Source organism: Strix aluco, chromosome 4, assembly GCF_031877795.1.
Source record: "Strix aluco isolate bStrAlu1 chromosome 4, bStrAlu1.hap1, whole genome shotgun sequence".
Classification (NCBI taxonomy): domain Eukaryota; kingdom Metazoa; phylum Chordata; class Aves; order Strigiformes; family Strigidae; genus Strix; species Strix aluco.
The window spans coordinates 123,169,778-123,183,675 of record NC_133934.1 but is presented as its reverse complement, the minus strand read 5'-3'; positions in this window follow the sequence as shown (position 1 = coordinate 123,183,675).

Below are 13,898 nucleotides of genomic sequence, written 5' to 3'. Positions count from 1 at the left end.
ACCCCTCGGGCTCGGTGTGAAAGCCCAGGATGGTTTTCTCTTTGCATGGTCACCTCTCCAGTCCTGAGAAGGGCTTTGGAGCAGAAGTCACTTCTCCATCCCAGTGCCTTCTGCTCCAGCTGGGTGGGCAGAAGTGGCCCTGCCAGTGGGCCCTTGGCACAGGCACCACTCCGGAAAGGTAACGGGACATGTCATCAGCTTAGTCCTTAGGGGTGCTCTGGTTTTAGGGGTACGGCCAGGCATCTCCCTTGACATGCACTCCCCACATAGGCTGACTGGCTGCTCCCTGCCACCCTCCCTGTCTCCAGGACCTTTCCTTGCTTAGCTGCATAGCAGCTAAGCATAGCTGCAGGGACGGGCTCTTTTCCTACCCAGAGCCATACATGGAAAATATACTTTGCTGACAGTGTCATATCTGTCAATTCTTCTATTAAAAGAGGAGACATGAGTTTTGTCTCTGCTAAGGCTTGTATGTGCAGTAAAAGCCCTTCTATCAACAGAGGCACCAAGGAAACGAGCTGGCTAAAAACCAGCTAAACTGTACAAGATCCTATCTACCATCTCGGGGCCTGTTGGATTATTGCCTGCTTGCACTGAGGGTGTTCAGCTGGAGCAGAGTCTGGGACTAGGAGTCAGGGAAGAAAGGAGCCACGCTGCCCTCAAGCTCTCTTCTGGATTTGACTTTGCATCTGCCATCTTCCCATGCTTTGTACTCCCTGGGCTCCTTTCCATGGAGGCAGGGCATCCCTTCTTTCCATGAGGGCATCCTCACTCTGCACCCTGAAGATCCAGAGAAAGTTTGGAAAAAGACTAGACAAGGAGGAAAAAAAGAAAAATAATAGCATTGATAAATGCTATTCACTAGTCGCAGTAATGATTTGTTTGGGAAACAGATTAATATGGAGCCAGTCTGACATGGATCTTTCTTTTCCCCTGTATTTATTGTTACTGCTCAGAGTCTTTCAGTGTGATCTAAGGGCATGTTGCAGAGCTGAGCACTGCAATAAGCATGGTAGTCTTGGATTATTCACTTACTGAGCCAACGGGGAGGATCTTTGTAACAGGAGGCCAAGGGCAATTCCAATCCCATACTGAAAAGCCGCATTTCATTCAGGCATCCTTTGAGGATCAGAATTTCTCCATCATCTGAAGCTATTGCCTTAATCTAAATTGTTGGTTCAATTGCTTTCCATGAATTTAGCACTTAAAGGGATTAGGGCAAAAAAGCTCTAATTTTCCTTCTGACCTTTTAACATCATCAAATGGAAGTTGGGACATCAGCAAAGGGATTTTAAGTCAATAGTTGTTTTGTAGTGACTGTATGTTTGTGAGCCAAATGCTGCCCCTGCCCTAATCCTCGCTCCCTGTATGGAGCAGAGTCATCTGCCATAGTCTTCTGGGTTTGGCTTTACATCGGCCTTGCCAACAGGACAGAACTTGCAAACAAGGCAAGAGAGCAGCAATCCAAATAGAAATCAGAGAGATGAGGCTGCTCTGCTTGAGCCCCAGCAAGTTCTCTAAATGGGCTGTTGCTGAAATCCTGACCTTGTTTGCTCTTGGGCTGCCTAAGCTGCTGCCTACCCTGTAGCCAAGATTAATTAATTCTCATACTGATGTGTCGAGCAACTGCCATGAAATCATAAAACAAGCAGAAAGCTGTCGGCATCCTGTAAAACTTGAGGAGGAGACAGGGAATCAACATGTAGGGATTTACAGCGCAGCGTACCAAGCTAGCACAGCTATAATCTCAGGTTGTGTTGACTAAAAAGAGGCAAATCAGGTACCTCATTCTGCTCTGTATTACCCTGGGCAGAAGTTAATGGACTTACATGGGCATAAAGCACGTGCAAGTGAACGGAGCGTAACCAAGGAGGCCAGATCCTTATTCCTTTGATGTTTCATCTCTTATACCAGGTAAGAAGCTGGACTGTGAAGTTTGATTTTTGCAGACAGGTTTAGCTAGTGTTGAGTTGTAGGTTTAGATTTCCTTTTGGCCCTCAGAGCTCATCTTTGTCTCTTTCCTGGGCCTGTGTGGCTCCCCTTGCTGTCACTTCAAACAGTCGTGATCACACTGCTGGAGTTAGCAAAACTATTTTAGAGGTGTGGTTCATGCTCGTGGAGGGGATGGAGGGGAAAGCTACACAGTTGTGCAAGCCCTTAGTGGTTGCAAGAAACAGCAAGCCTGGAAGGAGAGCTGGAAGGACGCGTAACCCCTGGCAGGAGCCTCTCATCACCATCCCCTCGAAGGAGAAGGTCCACAGGTCTCTTGGGCAGCATGTGGCAGTGCTGGGGCATGTGGTGTTGGGGTTGATGGCTCATGCCACAGTGGGTCTATGGGGCTGGAACAAAGACCCAGATCCATGGCAGCATTGCTTTGCAGAAGGCTGCACACGAGGTCAACTCCTTTCTGCTTTAGCAAGTCTTTTCTCTTAGACCCTGCCTCCTTGGGAGGGAACCATCTCTTGCAACATCTCTGCATTTTCTAGCACAATGAGCCCCTGTCAGGAGTTTTCACTTACTCCAGTACCAAAGTACAGGGGAACCACACATAAGAACTGCAGTGTTGCAACACCATTGCACTGTCACAAGCCGTCTCAGATAAAAATAAACTGCCCGGATAGACTGGCAGTCTAAGCAAGCTTCAGATGTTCTTTCACCAAATGCCATAAGGAAGACAGCCATCAAGAGCACTAACTCAGATAGAGCATGAATAACTTCAGATACTGTGATGAGTTTAATTTTTTGCCTCTTTTCTGAGTGTAAGTAAGTGCCCCCTAGCGCTCTCCTGCTCCTCTGTCCTAAGCAAGTAACCTGGAACCCCTGGGATTTCTCCAGAAGCTCTTCAATTTGAAGATTTTTTTCCCTGCTTTCATCACTTCAGGGTATTCATGTAGCCCCCAGGAAGATAAATCCCCATGTGGGGATGGGAACAGCCCTCACCTTTGCTTTAAGTTGAGTTCAAGCGACCTGTGATCTCTGGTTCTTAGCTCACCCCTTCATGTTTTGTGGCAATATGCAAGTTTTGCACAGCTTTACAGGGAGCGGGGAACCAGCCTTGCGGAAAACTGCCCACAGACAGACAAAAGCCGGCAACAAAGCCCAGCGAGCTGTTTTGTCTGAGCCAGGACTGCTCGGTCTCTGGCTTTTGCTGGGACTGGCAGCAGTCAAAAGCCAGGCTAATTTTCTCAGCTGATCTTGCTTTAGTCTTACCAGGTTATCTGAAGTTCAGCTCTCCCCCCTTCCCGCTCCCCGACCCTGTGTGAACTGAACGTAGTGTGATACCTGCCCTAAATCACAGCCACGCCTGGCTGCCCACAGCACACCATCCTGTTGTTTGTGAAGAGCTGTGCTAGGCAGGTTCTTATCAGCTTCTCACCTTTTAAGACAAGCTGGAGAGAGTAAAGTTGTCCTGTGATTCTCCTGAGGACACTTTTGCAAAGCCGCCTGGCGTCCATCAGACTCGGTCCCGCTGCAGCAGCAGCTTCCCACGAGACTGAGACAACAGCTCCCAACTTCAGAGGCCATGCCATGTGTCTCACATACAAGATTTTCCTTCCCTCTCCCCCACACTTTCTTTTGCATGTTTTCCAGCTCTGTGAGAAAGCCGAAGAGGCTGGAAACAGAAAGTTGGATCTCTTCGCCTCCCTCTCCTGCAAATGCAGAGGTGGGGTGCGGCCTCACAAGACCCACCAGCTTCACAAAGCTGCCACCGGGCTCAGCAGGAATGCTACAATCCGCCTTCAGTACCTCCTCAATCCTGCCCTCTTACAAAACTGCGTAAGACACTGGGATGCGATCCAGAAAATTTTTGGATTTCACCAATCTAAAATTGGTGAGGGGGACACCACAGACCCCCACCTCAACCCTAGCTCCAGCGTGTCCCCATGAACCCCAATGATGGTGACAGAGATATCCCCAGTGCCCCTTGCTGGGTCCAGGCACACGTGGCTGTGTCACCAAAAGGAGTCATCCCTTTACTGCTCGCTCTGTCTGCTTTGTGTCCAAAATAGCTACACTCGGGTGCGCAGCCCACGGCATCACTGAGCCATGCCCGGGAGGAAATCCCCCACCCTTTATCCTCCCACTTTGCTTTTTGACCATATAAAAAGACTTGGACCAAGTAAGGGGACAGGATGCTGGCAAGTGGAGATAAGAGCAGGCTGCAGGTGGCAAGGGACAATACTTTTTTCCTCTAATATCAAGCAGGCATGGAGCTGGGGGGGCAGGTCAGGCTGCCTTCCCACGCCACCCAGACACTTGCAGTCCCACTCCAGGGAGAGGAGACGTTCTGTCCCCAGCTGGACCTCACGTCAGGCACTGTGGACGCCTTGTCCTCAAGGCTGGCAGCAAAATTATGGGCTGGCTTGTGCTGATATGGCACGTGGATTGCTAGAAGAGAAAATGCACACTGGCTCTTCACCTGCCCTCATGCAGTGGGTCTCCTTTATCAGTGCAGAGCAGTGGTGGGCAGTGCAACAGTGGGAGATGCCCATGGGTCAGCATGGGCGCCCAGTTGTCAGGAAAATTTGCACAACATGCCCAGTTTCAAGTGGGACCAAGCTCTGGAACGTTTTTGATTCAGAGATGCCAAACCACTTCTAAGTTAAAGCAAAGGTATCTTTAATGATCCCTCATCCAAGGGTTGAATTTTTAGCTTAGCTCAGCATGGCACCTCACTCGGACACCACTGAGTGAGGGCAAAGTGGGTTTTGGTGCACAGATCTCTTTGCTGCAGGGCTTTGGAGTTGCAGGTGGGATCATTTGCAGCTTTGACAAAGCAGTTCATCACCAGAGTCGCTCTTGGGGCTGCTTGGCAGGAGGCAGCACCGTGCTGTGGAGCGTGGGGTGCAGAGGATGGGACCAGACCACCTCCAAACACTGCTCCCACTCGAATCACAGTTGGAGCAGGCACAGGTACAAGCTGAGACAATGTTAACCAAACAAAAAGAGTTTTGACAGGGGCCTAGCGAACGGCAAGTGAGGAATGCACTTCAGCTCCTTGTAACAAACCATTTCAGCTTCAATCCTTCAGAAAGGTTTGCTCTCACAAAAACTGCAGAAAAAAAACCAAGGCACAGAAATTCATGGGCAAGTCCATCTGTGACCAGCGTGCTTTGAGTCTCATTTCTTCAAGTTGTTAGCAGATATTAGAGAATATTAAAACTCAGTCCTGCGGGGGATATGGGAGTGAAACCATGCCCTGGCTGGATCAGACCCTGAGAAAGGCAGAGGCGGTGAGGGTGCAGGAGCAGGCTCCCATCTCCCTGTGCATGGCTCCTGAGCTGCAGCCAGCCCGAAAGGCAGAACAGAAGACTATAAAGCCACACACAGCTGATTACGCCTTTCACTTGCCTTCATTTGCTGATTGCAAGGCTGGGAAGAAGGGAGGCAGACAGTACAATTAAAACAGCTAAAGGTTGTTGTCAGAGATGCAAAGCAGAGATGCAGTTCCCCAACCTCCTGGCTGGCCTGTTACACCTCTGAGACCTCTGGGGACAGTCTGAAAACCACCGCCTGACGGTGCTCCGCAGCATCAAGCCCTCGGTCTCTACAAGATAACAGAGACTGGGATGTGCCCTTTGTAATGATCCTGGAAGAAACAAAGCAATAGCTGGAGCTGGCGCTGGTGCTGGAGCTGCAGCCCCCTGCCACAGGATGAGTTATGCCTTGCTAGAGAGGGGCCGATGATCACAGAGTGTTAATTCACACTAACAGGAATTTGGCTCCGTGTTTTTGAAGCCTCTGTACCCAGTCCCTCACTGTTGGCTGCAGATGTAGCAGCAGTGCATCAGCACCGAGGGATGAAGCAGGGTCCTGGCCTTGGGCAAAGCTCCTTCAGTGTCCAGGAGAGCAATCGGCTCCAGTTTGAGCAAAGCTCAGCACCTCCCAGATTGCCTATAGAAACACCACAGGACTGCAAACACTCCTTGGGTTTTCGTATTTTTTCAATCAGCAAACAGCTCAGCCTGGCTTTTCCCTGTTTCTGCATAAATGCTTAAAATTCTCCTGAAATGGCCTTTTAAAATTTTCCATTTTAAACACAATCTGGAGGGTAAAAGAAAAAAAAAATCTGCTTGTAACCAAGATGGACAATATTGGCTGGCTATAGGATTTATGCTGCATCATTGTTATATTTGGCTCTTCCTAATGTCAATACCTACTGCACTTTTAAGGCTGTATTAAAAAGATAAAAAAGGAACCAGACAAGGACATTCAGGCCAAACTTTGTTACTGTTGATTTGGTCAAATATACAAAGCAGCTGCCTTAAAGTCCAGAATCAATATTTTCACATCAGAGCACTGCACAGAACCCAAACCAGAGAAATTGGGGAGGTTTTGACAGGATTTTCTTTGGAAGGTCCTGGCTGGGCTCAGGTGGCCCTGGAGGCTGGACTGGCAAGGAGTCAAAGCTGCAGGAAGCCTTTACAGGAGCTTTGTGCAGGGAAATATCCAAGTGTTTTACAGCTCCGCAGCTGTATGGGCCAAAGTGGAATTTGCTGGACTACAGCTATTTTCCACTGGATCTACTGGGAGCTATAGCTGCTACTCTGTGGGATAAATTTGGTCCTGTGGTGACCTGAACTTCCTCACATGAAGAAAAACATTTCCCCCCTAGTTTATGTGTCCTAAAATATATCAAGAAGGAGAAAGTCATGCCAGACAGTGCAGAGTAGATAGTAACCCCATTGCTTGCACCCCACGTTATCCTCCCGGCTTGACTGCGCTGCTGAATAAGTGGTGCTGCAGGGATGATAAGTTGTGATGCCACCACCTGAAGAGTAAATTACTGCTTTGTGAGTGAAAGCAGCAAGGTTAGTTCGTCAGATATAACTTGTTTCTGTTAGGAAGGAAAAGCTCAAGCCAAAGAGCTTCCCTCCACAAAAGCAAAATTTGTAAAATAATTCATGTCAGCAAGTCATTACTTTTCTGATCAAAGTGCATTTAAGATTAATAGAGAATCTCTCCATATACAACATGTATATGCACATGAATACCATGTCTCAACTGCTCTCTAGCTCCAGGAGATAGGAAGGTGGGGCAGCAGTCAGAAAAACTGGATTCATCTAGATGGAAGCCAGTACAGCACACAGACAGTTGACTTCTGAGGAGAAAAAAAAAAAAAAAAAAAAAGAAAAAGCCAAATAAAACCAATATCAAAAATAAAAAAAAGCCCTAAGATGTGAGAGGGATGCTCAGTGCCCTGGTGCTGGGGTGGGGTCACCTTTCCTTCTTTGAGATTATATTTTATTAGTTCGCTATTGCAATTTGAGAAAAAGTCCTTGAAAATAAAATCGGAGTGAACTCTTAAACTCTAAGAGCAAAGCCCACTTGGCCATGGTTTTCCATGGTCCACTTCTGCCTGGATGCCTACACGAGGAGGGCCAGGCTCTCTGGAGGCTTCAAGCATCCTTGCCAGGGAGGGAAGACACCTCTAAGTCAGGGACACAAAAAATCCCTCAAGTCCAGTGCGGACCACCACGAACCACTACTGGAAATCACCGTCCCATGAAGGTGACCCAGCAGCTCAGGCTGGGTACAAGTTGGTGTGAGAAAGGCAGAAACAAACCCCGAATGCACCCCCAGATACTCTCTGACAAGGTCAAGCAGCTCCTCTCCCCAGCCTGCGACACCCCAGCACCTCCTATTTATACACCCTGCACCCTGTAATTGCCTTGCTCGGAGCTTTAATCAGCTGCAGCATAAATACATGGGCGCAGTAAACTGATGCCAGCAGGGAGGCAGCCTCACCTTGCTCAGGCTCCCTGATGGTGGGGAGGAGAAAAGGGGCTGTGTAGTAGCCATCACTATGGTGGGGCAGAGGGGGAGAGTTGCACCCCTCTTGGATGCTGCGGGGATGCGACCGTGGCTGTGGAAACATCTGCTCTACACACCAGCCTCTTCAGCATATGGCAATGGCTGTTCCCACCCGCCATCCCCAAGGGGGGAAACGCTCCATGCGGTTTCACCTGGGTTAGGGCCACATCTGAAATCTGGGCACACTCCTGCTGGGACGGCCTGTGAACCAGCTGAGGTCTTCCATCCCGAGAAGGGCAGCCATGAATCATGCTCCTGAGGACCCTATCCCTTTTGCCCTGTGGAGAGGAGAAAAAATGAGACACTGGGCATGTCCACATGCTTGGTGTTTGGGCTCATTTCAGGGTGGGTTGAGCCTCTGGGATACTCTCACCTTACACCCCAGACATATTTTGCTGGCAGAGCACACTGAGGGGCATCCAGGATGCAGTGGAGGGCAGAAATGTCCCAGGAGAGACTTAACTGGAAAAAACATGTATTCTGCAGTCTCCTGTCTGCACCCATTCTCAGCTTCTTGAGCAACTCTAGTTGCCTGATTTGCCCTATTCCTGTTCCAAAACAGCGGTGACTGATGTGCCAGTCCAAGCTGAGGGGGGTGTTGAAGAGGTCAAGCTGACTCAGTGGGTGCAGAGGGCCGTGACTCACACCGGAGGGTGGATTTCACCCAAGCCCTTGCTGCCTCGCTGTCTGCCCGCTGCAATGCCGAAGGTGCTGGCTCTGCACTGGGCAGCTGCCGGCCTCCCAGTCAGCAAGGTGATGCCATTGGGATCAGTGGCATTTTGCACTAATAACCTGGGTCTGCAAACCAGGGGCAAGAAGGATTAGAGCACCACGGGAGTGGCAATGCCAACACGCAGGGTGGATGGGCAGGAGCCAGAAACATGCTGGGTTCTGTGGCTAAATCCCCCTGGAACGGTGGAGCCAGCTCTGACACACACCACGGGAAGGCGGTGGGAATGCCGAGCCTGCCCCGCTAACAGGGCCAGGATGGAAACCCCGGCCGTTTGCAAACAGAGCTCGGAAATGCCTGGCAGGTCAGGAGATGAACCACAGTGTGCTGGGAAGGAGGAAACAGAGGGGCAAAGTAGTAAAAAGCTGAGATAAGAAGGGCCTTGTAGTCAGAACAAATACCGAGTGATTCAACAGCAGCTGATCAAGGAAGGAGTAAAGTATCCTTCTTTCAATGTTTGATTTGCTGGCTGCAACAGCCTCAGATGAAGCAAAGCAGCAAATGTGGGGAGCAGGCAGCTCCCCCCTTTGCCGTGGCACCTGCTCAGCTTTTGTAGCAGGGGCCCCCAAAAAATGGCCTCTGGGCTTCCTTCAGCTGAAAAGATGCCTCCTCCTGTGGCAAGTGTGGGTCCCTGTCCCACAGAAATGGCAGCAGTGCTCGGCACCGGCTGCCGGGGCAGGAGGCCAGGACAAACAGCCGGGTTGTTCGCTGCATGTCCCGGTAGACAAATACTGCTGGCAACCCACATTACCTCACTGGGAGATGTTGCAGGAAACATAATCCCCGCCTAGCCAAGCCTTGTAACAGGGGCGAATGGCCAAGCGGCAACTAAATGGCCCAACAGCCTGTGATATTTGCTCACATGGGGGAGGTCTGTCCTTAGCCCTCATTTCACAGTGCTGGGGTGCGGTACCCACGATGCTCACACCACCTCAGCTTGGCTCAGCAGCTGGGTCAGTGCCCAGCCTGGCTATTGCCTTTTATTTACCCCAAATCCCTGCAGGTAGTTAGGAGAAGGCTCACTCGCTCTCTTCCCTGGGGAGGCACTGGGACGTGTCACATAATGCTCCATGTAGGGCTTTGCTGGGCTCAGTCTTTGAAAACCCAATGGTGCTTGAGGTCATGGGTGGGCTTTCTATCACCTTCACCAGGAATACAGGCTTGGAGCCCAGGCTAAGCACCCCCCCGTTCAGAAATTCAGACCTCTTGAATGAGACCTAGAGCTGCAATGGAAGAAAGAAAACAGAGAAAAAAAAGCAACCCAACCCCAGCACTTCCCAAAACCATGACCCAAAGTTTACTTCTGAAAATCCAAGCTGTCACCCCATATATAAAACACAACCGTGCTTCCTGCTGGCTCCACCCTCTCGCTCACAGCACAGCTGTTGTTTCACAAGACCCATCTGGCAAAGAAATCTTCATCTTTCCGAGCAGAGACAGACAGCTGGGGGTCTCCGATGTGTGAGACCCCCACACCTTCAGCCCCTTTGCTCTTGGCTACTGCAGATGGGCCATGACTTGGAGGAAGGCTGGCGGAACACCTCTAGTGCCTATGGAACACCAGCAAAGTCAGGGGGGGAAATCAGCCAAAACAGCAACAAAAAAAAGGTGGTGGATCATATGGATCCCCACACCATGATACGGTGGAGATCGAGGAGGTTCCCTGATTGCATGGGTCTTTCCACATTCCCTGCACCCTTTGTGCCAGCACGGGTGGTTGGAAGAGCCCAGCAGAGAGGTGCTGCGGCAGGGCTGGGCTGTGTGTGCAAAGGGGCTGGAAGCTGCTCTGCCCCAGCAACAGGGGGAAGAGTGGGAATAACTCCCTGGGCTGAGCACACCTACCTCCTTTCACGGGAAAAGGTGAGCATCTCCAGCCCCACCATGGTGCTGAGTGAGGGGCAGCGCCTGCTGTCCCTGCTGGCAGTGGAGGGGGCTCCCAGCCATGCCATTGCCAAAGCTGGCATTTCAAAACTCTGCTCATATGATGTGGACCCACAGAATCACAGAAGCATCTAGGTTGGAAAAGACCTTGAAGGTCACCTAGTCCAACCACAGCAGACACATCCCTACCCAGACAGGCAGAGCTGTGCTTATTTATGCCGGCTTCCAGCTCTGACTGAGCACAGGAGTAGCTTGGCAAGCTGGGTAAATGAACAACAAACAATCCCCACAAAACAAAAACCAGGCACAAATAGTTATAAAATCAACTTCTCAGAGATCACATTTATACTTTCTCCTTGGTACAGTGCTGCTCCTCCCCAGACAGGGAGCCAAAATGCCACTGGAGGATCACAGGTGGGCAAAAACACAAAAGGAGAAGAAGGATAAACAAGACAAAACAAAGATCATGCAGGTACTGAGCAAGACATGTCCACGGGCTGGCATTACTTAATGTGGATTTGCAAAGACCTGTCCAGTGATTGACCAACCTGTGAATGCCAAGATGCAGCTGGACCTGACTTGCTAACCAGATTAGTAGGAGATGGAAAGTCCCTACAAGACCTGCAGTCACTGGCTAAGAAGTTGGGGAAAAAAAGAAATCAGCGATTTTAACCCCCTGAAGAACACAGCTCATGCGACAAAAATGCATGGCCTCGCTGTTGCCTGACCATTTGAGCTTTCCCGTCAGCATAAGTCAAATATTATCTGGGTTACGGCAGCCACGACCGACTGCAGCTCCTGCAGCTGGCAATACACGGTGCTGCTTTGTGGCTGGGGTTCATCACTGCTGCTCCAGTCCTGTGCTTCCCACCTCACCATACCTCCCCAGCCACCTTCAGTGGCTTTTCCAGTGAAGAAAGCAATAAGTGGGACATGATGCGAGTCTGGGAATGTGTTACCAATGCACTGGTCTGCACGTTAGGAAAACACAAAATGTTTGTCGCGGGCTTCTTGCCATGGGTACTTGCTGCTAAATTCACTCTACATCGAGATTTTGTGCTCCATCGACAGAGTCCCTTGTCCACGGGAAGACAGATAGTGAAACCTGGGACCTACCAAGAAAGCCAATAGCTCTGGCAGCGCCCCCAGAGCCTAGTGAAGAGCTGCTGCCATGCCGCACACTGCCCCGAGACTGCCCAGTGCCTGCTCCGGCCACCATGGCCACTTTCCCTGTCCATGCCCCAGCCCCAACCAGCCGCCCAGGCTCTTTGGCAGTGCAAGAGCCGTGGCCCATTGCATCATCCTCGCTCCACCTCCCTGGGGGAGGTCTCCATCAGCCCTAAACCTGGCAGCTTCCCCTGAGGCATCTTCGCCAGCTGCACCCAGCCAGCTGAGAGGAGCTGGGGCAATGCTTGCTCTGTGTCCCAGAAAATACCCAACGTTTTGAATCATTTCCTGGTCCCAGGCCATGTCAAAGCTGAGACTTTTCCCAGTTCCTGGTGAGCAGTGCCCATTCCTGGTGTTCTCCTGAGACAAAGAGGGAGCACCCTCCTTCAAGACCTCCGTGCCAGCTCCTGCCTGCTTGCAAAGACTTGCCCCAGAGGGACAGGGTTGATGGGTTTTCAAGTGCCTGGAAAGGCTTGTTATGGGCACATATTCAGCTTTACCCATTGCAAGTAAGACAATTTTACTCAGGTTCCTGGGAGACCAGAAATGAAAGCAGAAGTGGAGCAATTAGCCTCTGAGGAAAGGATGGAGAGGTGAAGGTTTAAGGGCAGGGCGGTTGTTTCTCAGCAAAGTGGGGCTCGGGTGCTGCCAGGAATGCCTCAGTAATACTGTGAGAGAGAAGCTGGTCCAAAACAGTAGCTCCCCTTGGGCTGGAGAGCACCCAGAGATGCTGCACCTCCTTCTCCACTGCCACCCGTTGCCTTTCTCCTGGTCTGGGAAGCATTGCAAAGCTCTCTGTTCTCCTGGCCTCTTGCAGTGGGATGGCCTGTGGCTCTGCCACCAGCCTGACACAGCAGAGTCTTAAAAGCAGATGCAAACCCCCTTCATATAAAAATAAAGTCATCAAGAGCTTTTGGCCTCAGGGAGTCCATGAACTCTTGTGGTGAACCAGCCGGTACCAGAGCCATCTGAGGACCTTGGGGCACCCAGCTGTGTCTCAGGGGGTGTGGGCGGAGATAGCAAAGCCATCGCTAGGCATCACTGTATCACACCCACAATTTTTCAGGTCTTCCTTTGTGGGCTTTTCTGTTCTTGACCTTTGACCTAATTGCATAAGCCACTTTCCAGAGTAACTACAGCATTTGCAGCTTTCATCGACTTCCTCCAAAAAGGAGAGCGAGGATTGCCAGGAGGGAGATGCCAGAGCTGCCCTCACTTTGATGGGGTTTATTCACCTGGATGGTCCACAGGCTTCAAATAACGCCAGGCAGGCAGGCAGACGGGCAAGTGAAGGGCTAGAAGTGCCCGGCTAGCATCTGCCACCGCTTATTTTGCTGGCAACTAAGAAGCAAAACATCTGATAAAGAAAGAGAGCTGTTTGTTTACAACTCTCTCCATGCAGCTGAGGCAGAACTAGAAAGCCCAATCACTCTCTACTCCACAATAAGCAGTGGGTGTTGGGTTTTAAAGAGCATCTCTCACCATGACCTCGATGGCCCATTTTATGTGTGGTGGCATGGAAGGGAGCCCAAAGGTGAAAAGGCTTAATTAGTAATACTTCAAGCTGATTACTACAGCCCATATATAGGATGACCTGCATCTACTATCACTTAGCATGGTAATGACTAAGTACAGCATGTGGTTTAAATATCTCCCTAATGCTAAAGCTAAATGCATCTATAGCCCTAACCCTCTAATTGACTGATTCTAAATATGATAGATTAGCTTTCCATCTCATTATATGTATCTAATCAGGGGATGAGGGAGTGTATACCCTTGGACACATGGTTGTTCATTTCTACTGCCCTATAACAGCAATTAAAAGAAAATTACTTGTCTACTCGGGTTTGTTGCAGGCTTATCTTGTACCCTCTCTCAGAAAGCTACAGGATTCACTTCATGATGGTAATAAAAATAAGCTGCAGAATCCTGCTTCTGTATGGACACCAAGATTTAGAAACATAGGTGCTGCCTGTGTGACCTTTGCCTGATGACCCTAAATCAGTGCGGGGCTTTTGTTGCCTGTGATCATTGCCCCATCAACAACCAGCTCAGGGGCAGCAGTACCCAGTGAAAGAGGCTGGGAGCAAGGAGCAGGGGAAGGTCTTGGCACAAACAACAGCTTAGGCTTCAATTGCCCATTCTCAACTAGGATGCTCATTTAGATATTGTCTAAAAGAAGTTTCCTGATTCCAGCAACCAGCTGGACGGGGTGCCTTTTCCTGCAGTCATCATGCCCAGCTGCAAGGTCCTGCATATCAGGTCCACTCCCCTAGGAGCTGCTCACTATAGCCCCAGCCTGAGG